The sequence below is a fragment of the Haemaphysalis longicornis genome, unplaced genomic scaffold (genome assembly GCF_048455015.1).
Source record: "Haemaphysalis longicornis isolate Haplotype H1 unplaced genomic scaffold, Haemaphysalis longicornis Haplotype H1 scaffold_6, whole genome shotgun sequence".
Lineage (NCBI taxonomy): Eukaryota > Metazoa > Arthropoda > Arachnida > Ixodida > Ixodidae > Haemaphysalis > Haemaphysalis longicornis.
The window spans coordinates 107,834,267-107,844,733 of NW_027526407.1; the positions used below are offsets into that span (position 1 = coordinate 107,834,267).

Here is a 10,467-nt window from a genome sequence, read left to right on the forward strand (position 1 = left end):
AAAAGTGACATTTAATATACATTGTATAACAAAAACTGTTCTTATAACAAGCCTTTTGGAACTTCATTTTTCATCTGATTGCATTTGTTTATTTTTGATTGCCCGAAATTACGTATCTTAATTCGAATCATGTACAATGCAACTTCAACTGTTTGCCATTCATTCCAGATACTTTCATTTCCTGCCGTGGCCCCACAAACCGTTCCAGGTCTCGCAGCCGACGCTAGTTCAGCCAGATAGATGAGTAGCTTTCTGTTAATGCTATCATATTTTATTTCAATCGCCCTAGAAGAACACAATGCAAATGTAAGGTGAAGAGCGAAAACGCCGGTGCGTACGAAAATTCGGCGCATGTGAAAGATCCCCGGGGGGTCAAAATTAATTCGGAGCCCTCCACTACGGCGTGCCTCATCGTCTGAATTCCGTCGGCGCGTTAAACCCTACAATCAACAAATCACAATGCAAACGCAACTAAGTAAATCGAAATAAAAATTCTGTGTTGTGAAGTAACGACCTCTGCCTGGGCAAAATCTTGCCCTTGCCACAGTCCTTTCGAGGGGGCTTCAGTTATCCACATTACAGCAAACAGGTCGTTTCATGGCCAAGAGAAGTTATCGGCCCAGCCGCTAAACGTATCACTCTTCTTCGACAAAAAGATACAGGGCGTCAAGGCCACTTCTATTTAAGAGAAAACACAACTTTTAGTAATAAGAAATGTCCAAGCCCTGCGCATTTTTTCTGCAGCTTGTGCATGTTAGTCAACTACAGTGGAATACGGAAAATAGTACGTTGGTAGAGCATTTTCGCTGACCAGTTTTGACCATCCGCTCTGCTGCAATAGCCAGAGGGAGTGCCATTGCACATGCGTAGCGCACTCCGGCGCAAACGGCGTTACAGAAGCGGGGCCCCGCTCCTCTCGCCGGGCTCTCTGAGGGGACCGTCGCGGCAGCTCACACTACCGCTCTGGATTTCAAAATGGCTGCCCCCCGTGATGGGAGCACGCCACTGGGAACACCGTGTTTCCGTTCAAACATTAGCGACGAAAGCGCTTCCCAATAGGCAAAGATGTCACATACCTCAACGGGGTTTAGAACGGAAAGTGAAATCGACCGAAGCGTGAGCCTGCTTCTGTGCAGCTCTCAGAAATACAGCCTTGTCTTCGCTATTCGAAAGTTGAAAGGCTTCTTTTAAATTATTTAGAACAGTTATATCGTGTTTTCGACTAAATTATATATAAAAATGTGAAATATGGAAAAATTACGCCCATCTTCCCGCGAGGGAACCCTGGTGTGATGCGACGCATCGGAGGGTTCGTTTGGAGTGACGCTGGTATTCGATTGTGTCACACCACTCGCTGAAGTGACCATCGCTTCCATCCCGTCTTCATCGGAAGAAGGAAGTCAAGCACGCAGTCGTCAAGCAAAGTGACGCGAAGTTGAACGAGAGCGAGCGCTCACTGAACCGCAGCAGCGCGATACCCGCTTTATATTTACAGCGACTCAAGGAGAGAGACAACGGAGGAGAGTAGCGCATACGCACGCTTGCGCGACGGGAGCCGAGCGAAGCGAGCGAAGCGCGCGCACACAGCTGTTGTTTATGATAATGAGAAGGAGTGAGAGCGTTGCGCCCACAGCTGTCGGAGAGAAGACGGGAGGAGAGTCGCGCATGCGCAGCTGGCGTGCGGACGGCGGACTACGCCGATGCAGGAACGACTTGCCTCAGAGCAAGAGATGCGTCGCATCTAATAAACACGGTATGTTGCTTTATTTGAGTGAGCAAAATATTGTTTGTTAGGTTTCCTTCTGGCTGAAGTTTTGGTTTCCACTTGCATAAGGCACGGCTAGTGACGCGAATGATTCCCCGTCGAGGGAGATACAGTTATCGCTTAACTACAAACCTTTCTGCTTCCAACGCTCCGGTTGTGTTGAGTGGGCCGTTTGGAGCGGAGCGGCAAGACGCCCAGCTAAATCTCTGTAGTGTCACATCAGATACTCGGCGCCTATCAGGAGTTCAGTTCAAGAAGAGATACCACGTGAAGGGCTCAATTCTGCCGAAGCCAACTCTTTCAGCGACGTTTCGGTGCTTCCAGACTATCAGAAACATTTATAGAAAACACAACTTACCCAATGGCAAAATTATTTTAGTAAAAAGACTCAGAAATTGTAAAGTATCACACTACGGATTATTGTTACCCAATAAAAAAAACAAAGTGGAGAATTTTCACCGCTCATTTCCAGCAGCAGCTGTTTTGTTCGTACCGTTATGCTTTGTTCGTACGTTGTGCGGAAAGAATTTCTGAACTTTCTGCTCCCCCCCCCCCCCCCAAAAAAAAGAGGGTTTCTAACCGCGAGTCAGCCTATGGTACGTTGCATCGGGACTAGCCGTTCCTTTCTTCCGACGATAAAAAATACCTCTGTGCGTATACCGATAGTAGAATAGCGTTCCGCGAATGTAAACCGAGATCTCCGACGCAGTTGTTCCGCTGAAGCGAAAAATTCACTTTAACGAACTCTTTATACTGAGGTGCTACAGCTGGTCGAATTCTGTGTTAAACAGGGAGTGTGTTCTTTTCCCCCCGTGTTTTCTCCTGAGGGAACAACGAGCGGGGATATATCTTTCTCCTTCTAAAAAACACGCTCCGAGAAAAAAGCGCCGTTACGCCCTAGCTCGAGGGAACACCGTATGACCTCTCCATCGGCGACAGCGATTTGAGGTACACGCTGACAAAAAGAAAAAAAAATAGGGTTGCGAATGCTTCGAGCATCGAAAAGGAGGAAACATCCAGCCGTCCTGAAATGCCCGAAGGGCCTCGTCTGACGTGCGATGAGCGTGGCTGCTGTGGAAAATGAACAACAGAGAAAACAACCCGGGACTTGCCTGTGGCCATAGAGTTTCACACTAATATACACTAGAGGGAAATCTGGTGCCACTGTCTACGCGAGTCGCACTTCGGCGAGCGTGCCGTCATGTACCAGGCAGGCACGTTCCACTTGTCCTTTGCATGGCTCGTGAACAGGCTGAAAAGTTGGCTCTGGCTGCAAAAAAGCAACATTATTCACCAGAATTGTTTTGTTATTATAAAATTTAACCTCCAGAAAGATTAATTTGTCAGTGATTATGCATATGTTTCATGCACGCTGAAGAAGAAAAAAATGTTACCATTCTTTGTTGATTTTGGCTTTGAGACATAAAAGAAACCATATGGCTAACTAAGCCAAGTAGGCGAGGAACGTCGCTAGCGGCAATGGCGCCGCCCACGGCGGCCCGCGACTGCAGCGACAGATTTCCCTGTAGTATGTATTAGTAAAAAACTCTATGCCTGTGGCACGGCATGTTTGCGGGATGTCCATGCGGGATGTCCAGCATTGCACGGGCATGCTTACCGCGTGAATATCTGTTATTGACGACGAGTATTCAAAGAGCGCGATTAATCAATTTCACAGTAATAAATATAATATGTTAGAGCCTTTCAGTTGAGAAATAAATTTCACGGTTAGACAAAAAAAAAGCAGGCGTCTTGCAAGGGGTTTACGCCGCCAGATACAGCAGGCAGTTCCGAATATATTTATCAATTATTACATACTCATGACTAGAGGCTGTTTTTTTTTTGTTTTCTGGTGAATATTTATTTTAACGTGCATTAGTTGGATTGCCTTGAACTGTGTTCTTGCTTCTTCTCAATACTGTATTAATATCGTCTTCTGCGCGTTTTGGTAGCCGAAGCAGATGCAACAGCTCGGCATGCAAGAGTGCTGTCTTGGCGTTGTTTATTTGTTTTTCCCAAGCAGATAAAAATAAATCTATAGGCAAAGCCTATAAACGCGTATAAGCCTTCAGGCCCAGGCGCGAAACATCATGAAATTGCATTAATGCTTTAAATGGCGAAAAAATCCCGGCTCGTCGAGTCCTCATGTATCAATTGTTTCATTGCGCCTGTTTGAGGCACTGTATCCTTCAAGTGGTAACCACATGAAGGGACGGCGACCAGCGGCGCGAGCATTGTAGCTCAATCGGTACAGCAAACAAGCAGTGTACGCGGGTGACAGCGACAAGCGAAAAATATTATACACTCCGTCGTCGTCCCTCGTCTGTGCCACTCGCATGAGGGCTGCTACTGGCCGAAAAAAAAAAAAAGACGGATGGTCACGGTCCCAGCGGCCTGTGTATGTTTTAATTGCAGAGCACTTTAGGCACTCGCCTTGTCGTCGTAGCTCGCGCGCTGGACCCAAGTAGAGTAACAGGGCGTCCCGTGGTAACGCTGTCGTTCGCGGTGTACCCAAGAGGCTTTGAAAGTCAAGCGGTTTATATAGTCTAAGCGTTTGAAACTTGTGAACCGCTGGCGCTTGTCCTACATCTCCCCGGTGTTTAGGGCAAAGAAAACTATAGGTGAATTTCAGGCAAATTATACGTAATTAAACGGCAGCGACCGCATTCATTGAGTTAGGAACGATCGTTCAGTTGGGTTTTGGCCTCGCAAGAAATAAAGGGCGCGTTCGAAATGCCGCAGAAAGGCTCCAGCCGCGCAAGAATAAAATGGCGCGTTCGAAAAGACGCAGAAAGGCTCCAGCCATTCAGGAAAAAAATGGTGCGTTCGAATTGACGCAAAGCAGCTCCAGCATACGAAATTAAAGCAAGCACAAACGGATCATAATTCTCGCTGGCGCAGTTTCAGGCAGGAGGCACGCGAGCACTGCGTAGGGGCGCGAAAATTGAATTGCATGGGGTGGTAGCAGTGAGCGGATAACGATGCTGTAGCCCATTATGGCGAATCACTGCTCTGCATTCACATCGAGTAGAACGGCTTTAATTTTTTCCCTCTTGTCGCTGCTGTCCCCCACACTGTCGGTTTTCGTACTCATTGAGTGTTTAGAAGTGCCAGATGTTTTTAATTAGCAAAACGCTTGTTAAAACCGCTTATATTTAGATGGATTTGTTGGTGGGAGAGTTGGTACTTCTTTACTAACGTAAAGTAATAAAACTGCGCAAATTGAGACTGCGACAAAAAGGGGAGTACACAGAACAGGCGAAGACTTGCAACTCCAAATGAAAGTAAGCGCTTGTCCTGTGTAGTTTCTTTTTTGTGGCCGTCTCATTTCGCGAATTTTTTTTACATAATGTATATATTTGCTGGGTCGAGCACACCTCAATAACTAGCTTGACGACGTTGTGAATTCACAGCGCTGTAAGCATTTTGGGGGCATTATTACGCGAGGGATAAACAGTAAACTAATTAGATGTCTACGGAGAAGTTGATATTTTTTTCTTTTTCTATTGTTCATGTCTCTTGTTTTCTGATTTCGGCTCAATTTTAAGACTGAACGCTTAGAGCATGGGTTCAAAATAGTTCTAAGATGACACAAGTAGGAAAATAATGTCGAAGGACCAGTGTTTTAGTGTATGTGTTATTACTATTTCTCTATTTTGTAACAATTAGGAATTGGCTAAATTGCTGCAAAATACGTGTTACTAAACGTTCTTTATTTATTAAGTGTTCTACGTCGCGTTCAAGCGTTGCAGAGCTTTAATAGGCAGGCATGCTATCAACAGAGCAGAGTGAATGAGTTCCCGCTTTTTAGTTTGGACGAAATGTCTATGGGTTGTTGATATCGCTTTCTTAATTTTGTACATTTTTAGCTTCATTTCGCCCCGTTCCAGCACCACTCGCAGTGTCGCCAACCCCATATAAAAGATGTATCTGGGGTTAATTGTTGTAACTGCATAGTTTTGTATACATTTCAATCTGGGTAGGCTTGAGCGCTTACGGCAAACACTCCCAAATAATGCAAAAAAAACTACCCTTATCTCTAAAAAGAACAATATCCCACCAATGGATCCTGCCGGGTATGATATATGGGGCGGAGGCTTGTCGCCTTACTGAACAACTAGAAAATAATCTTAGGTCGGCTCAACTAGCCATGGAACGAATATCGACAGGGGTAGTACTTAGAAACCGGAAAGACCTTCCTGAATCAGGTTACAAACTCGAGTAGAGGATACCACAGTTCAAGTGAAGAAAAAAAATTTAATGGACTTGGGCAGGGCATGTAGTAAGACGGAATGGCAACCGGGTGGACAACCAGGGAATCAGATTGGACACCAAGGGACGGGACTAGAAGAAAATGAAGGCCAATAACTCGATAGATCCCAAAGAAGGAAATTCTGAGGCAAAGATTGGACTCGGGCCGCCATGGATAGGAGTGGCTGGGGGTCAGTGGCAGGGGCCTTCGTGCTGCATTCGACCTACCTTAACTTATGATGGTGGTGATGATAATTATTTGAATACATCTTTTAATTTGTGCTATACTTTGAAAAAACGGAACACAAGTTAATGTTTCGCAGGTTTTACTAAATCTGAAGATAGGAACGTCAAAGTAAGCAAAGCAACAATAACACCACTTCATTTCCCGAATCTAGGGCAACGTACTCACATCAAACACACACTCAGGTAATTCTTCCCAATTAGACCTGTAGGCCACTCCGAGCTTTAAGAGTACAGCACCCATCTGCTCTCGCACGTAAACAAGGCAATGACTTGCTCTGGATGTAGTTGGAAAGTATATAGTACCTGCGCCTCACGTAAATACGAAGACTGATTTGTCCTTTGCTTGATTTTTTTCGTTTCTAGCGTGTTCATTCGGAAGGTTAAGTCTTGCACTGCATTCACTGTATCAGTTTCTTCGCGGGTAATATACATTTTTGCTAACTTCTTTTCTAGCCGCGTAACGAAGGTTTTGCTTGCTGTGACTCTAAAGACATCCCTAAAACGAACGATGAGTCATCTTTGAAGCAGTACAGCGCAACTGAAACATCTTTCGCACTAGGTCAATGTGCTACAACGAATGCAGACATAAACAGAAATGCGGCAACAGCGTTAACAGCGAGCGTTTGAGAATGCCTAAAGCCACTCCTTTGGGCCTTTCTTTATGACGACGCAAGATAGTACCGTGTCCGTGTCCGTGTTGTAATAAGGCAAAATGGTCTTTGAGAAAGAGCGTACATTTGGTCAAGAATCTTGAACTAATCTTTCCACGATCTGCAAAGCATGGGGACGGGGTTGTTCAAAAACATTTCTTTGCTTTCCTTGCTTGCAAAGCACATGCAAGGAACAGGCGTAGCGAAATACAGTAAAAGCTCGTTAATTCGGATCTCACGGGACCAGGAAAAATGTCCGAATTATCCGAATGCCGAATAATGAATGCACAGGAAAAACAACTTCAAAATCACATTGGAGAAGCATACCTTTATTTGCTGAAGCATTTTGTAATAGTCGCGTGCTTTTTCGCGAAGATTCCGGCTGACATTACAATTTTTCTTAACTCTTCCAAGTGGCCAACAGCACGCAAACTGTCGGAACTGCTCAGGCAAACGTCCTCCAATATCAAAAGCGCCTCCGAGACTTCTCGTGACGTGCGATGAGGTCGCGGCTGCAACTCCTCGCAAGACTCTTCGTCAGAACCGTGGTCTTCGTGGGCGCCAGTGACGTCATTAATTTCTTCATCGGTCAGGAGACCAGTCGTGGCGACACAATCATCAATCGCGATGCAGTCCTGAAGGGTCACATCTGTGGGAAGGGCAGCATGTGAGGTCAGCCAGTCATCGTCGGTGGACTCGGCTGACACCTCATCATCGCCATCGTCGGCTACTGCCGCATGCTCGGGCCTCACAAAACCGCTGTGCCGAAAACAGTTGGCGATGACTTACGGAGGTGTATTTTCCCACACGTGGGCGATGATGTGCATGATGGCGATGCCTCTCAGGTTTCGGTTTCACTCCAGTAGTGCCAGCGCTGCTAATTTTCCACACTTTTGTGTAGCGGCAGCCATCAGCATTTGTCCGAATTAAGCGGTGCGGGGCCGAATTCTGACGAATTAATGAAGGTTTGGTCCCATAGACCAACATGCGCTTTGGCCGGGACCGATAGAGTCGTCGGAACTATCCGAATTTCCGAATTAAAGGGTGTCGAATTAACGAGCTTTTACTGTAATTACTAACAAGTGCCGCCCTTTGGTGAGCCGCTATGGGACTGAAACGATGTTGTGGCTATACGCCGCCTTGGCTCAGTCGCTAAGGCGTTGTGCTCCTGAGCACAGCAGGGCACCGCCGGAGGCTTTTCCGCATAGATACGAAGAGCAAAACTGTTTCTGCGTTGACTCTTTCTAGCCGGTCAAAGGGACACACAACCGCATTTTGTGAAGTATGCGCTGCCTATCCCAAATGAAAGGGCATCCCTTGAAACACCTTTAACAAAACTGTTGACCCTCATTGTGCTCTAGTACATCTGGGAGTGAAATGTTTAGATCTACCGTTCGTAAGAATGCTGGTAAAAGGAATGCTGGCAACTACAACCATAAGCCGTGCAGAAACGTACTTTTAACTATGCGTGATACGAAAACAAGTATTTAAAAGCTTATCCCCCCAAAAAAGCAGTTTTTGATATCCCTGCATGCGATTTTTGAGTCAGGCATTGAAACCGGTGGAGCTGTTGGTGTACGTACGGTGTTACACACTCGATGGCACCACCTTTCAGGTAGTGGTGGTAAAAAATATTTATTGAGCAATCAAGGCAAGGGGGAAGGGATCTGGTCAACCGCCGACTCCAGGGCTCGTTGCCCCAGGGCAAGTTGATGCTCCGGCGCCGAGGTTAGCAGCGCAGACTCCCACTGATCAACGGAGGGGAACGGATGGGTTAGGGATAGTGGGGACATGAATACACAAAGTAGGAGGTTGTGAGAGGAGGTGCCACATTGTGCGCAGTTTTGAAAAAAAAAAAACGGAAAAAGCTTCCTTTGAGATTTCAGAAATTTAGGGTAAAATTAAAATTGTTTTCCCAATTTTTTTCAGAAAGCCCTTGTGTTTACCCCGATATAAAACACTGTCTTCCTTTCATATGAGCTAGAGGACGTGTACTCCACAAAAATGGGTTGTCCCGCCTTTAACTATTACCAGTTAGGTGAACTGAATTGTTCTGTATCCATCCACTTCGCATTCCCCATTCGAAACTGAGGTTAAAGAAAAAAAAGTAGCAGAGCGTGGTTTCGATCCACGGACCTCTGGGTTATGGGCCCAGCACGCTTCCACTGCGCCACTCTGCTAGACGGCTTTTAACGGAAAGAGAAAACCGGTCATTAGAATGCTCAGTGGATTGAAGCCTGCAGCTGCCAGCTGCCTCAATCGAACGTCCACGTGTGGGCTGTTTTATGTCGAGTAGATCACTCCAGCCATTCATTCTGATAGTATATTAAATCTGCGGAAATGCGCCATTGCGATATATTTGCCGCATTTTGGGAATTCGATGTCTTGCCGCATATGTCAATGCTCTCGTTGACGTTCGTCGGGTCTCGCGATTGTTACTTGTGTAAAATTTTGATATGTGTCCTTTATGTATGATAACTACACAGAAAATAGGCCCCACTAAAATAAAATAGATATCGTTGAAGAAATGACGCAGCATTTCGTGCCTAATTATTCACTTGAGTTCCTGCCGCATTCAGGGTCTTTTTATTTACATTATCAACCTGATGCTGTCACGATAGGCGGGAACAGACAAAGTGGCCATGAAGGCAAAATAAAAGTTTGTTTCATTTAAAAGGTCTCGTGTTTTATAGCGCCCTCAGCTCTTGTCTGACCGCATTCCCTTAGAAATAAAGTAAAATTGACGCGAAATATCATTTTTCCTGCCACATCATGTGGCGTTGTAGCGTCGACAATGACGTTTCTAGGGCAGGGTTTTAGGACATACGTTAATATCTTCACTAAGGCTGCCACTCACGGCAACCAAAAAATTTGGTTGCCGTGAGTGGCAGCGAATAAATAAATAAATAAAACTGGCGAATAAATCCAGAGCCTTGCCCGTAACAAAACAGTTAGGAAAACTGTTTTGTTACGGGCAAGGCTCTTGCGTTATGACGTTGCGCAGTGAATATCGAAACACACAGGCCCGCAGGCACGCATGCAAACACCCAGACCAGCGTGCACGCACAAAGAAATATGGCGGAGGGGTAACGCCTGAACCTAAACAAATTTCGCTACAGTGTCAAGGTGCTAAATGTACTAGGTTAAGCTCCTGATTCAAAGCCTGGTAAGGAGCCTAGCTGACTCCTACTATAGTGCTGCATTAAGAAGGAGTTAAGGTGTTCGTTAGCCGGGCTGGGCGTCTTTCACGGAGTCCATTTTTTCTCTCTGGATTTATTCACGACAAACTATAAAGGGAGCTTTATGAACTGTGTTGTGAAGTAATAACCCCTCCCCGCCACCCCCTCCAAGAAAAAGTTTGCGAGAATGGGCCGCCACGCATCGTCGTTTGGACAGACGAGGACCCCGGGCATGCAAGCATTTCTTGCTTTTTTGGGCTCTCCCTGTGGCGTGCGAAGTGTTCTGTATTTACCGCTGCACTCTCGGTAAAATTTATTACGCTGCCCTGTCACCCGGACGTGACGGGCGGGTGGCCCTCATAAAAAGCATTCCTGT

At 46.0% G+C, this 10,467-nt stretch overlaps 1 non-coding gene across 1 annotated transcript; it reads right to left on the reverse strand.

Annotated features, from left to right (window-relative positions):
* Positions 1-9,020: 9,020 nt before the first annotated feature.
* Trnam-cau (transfer RNA methionine (anticodon CAU)) lies at positions 9,021-9,092 on the reverse strand. The gene has a single exon. It is a non-coding gene; the product is annotated as a tRNA-Met (tRNA).
* Positions 9,093-10,467: the final 1,375 nt, after the last annotated feature.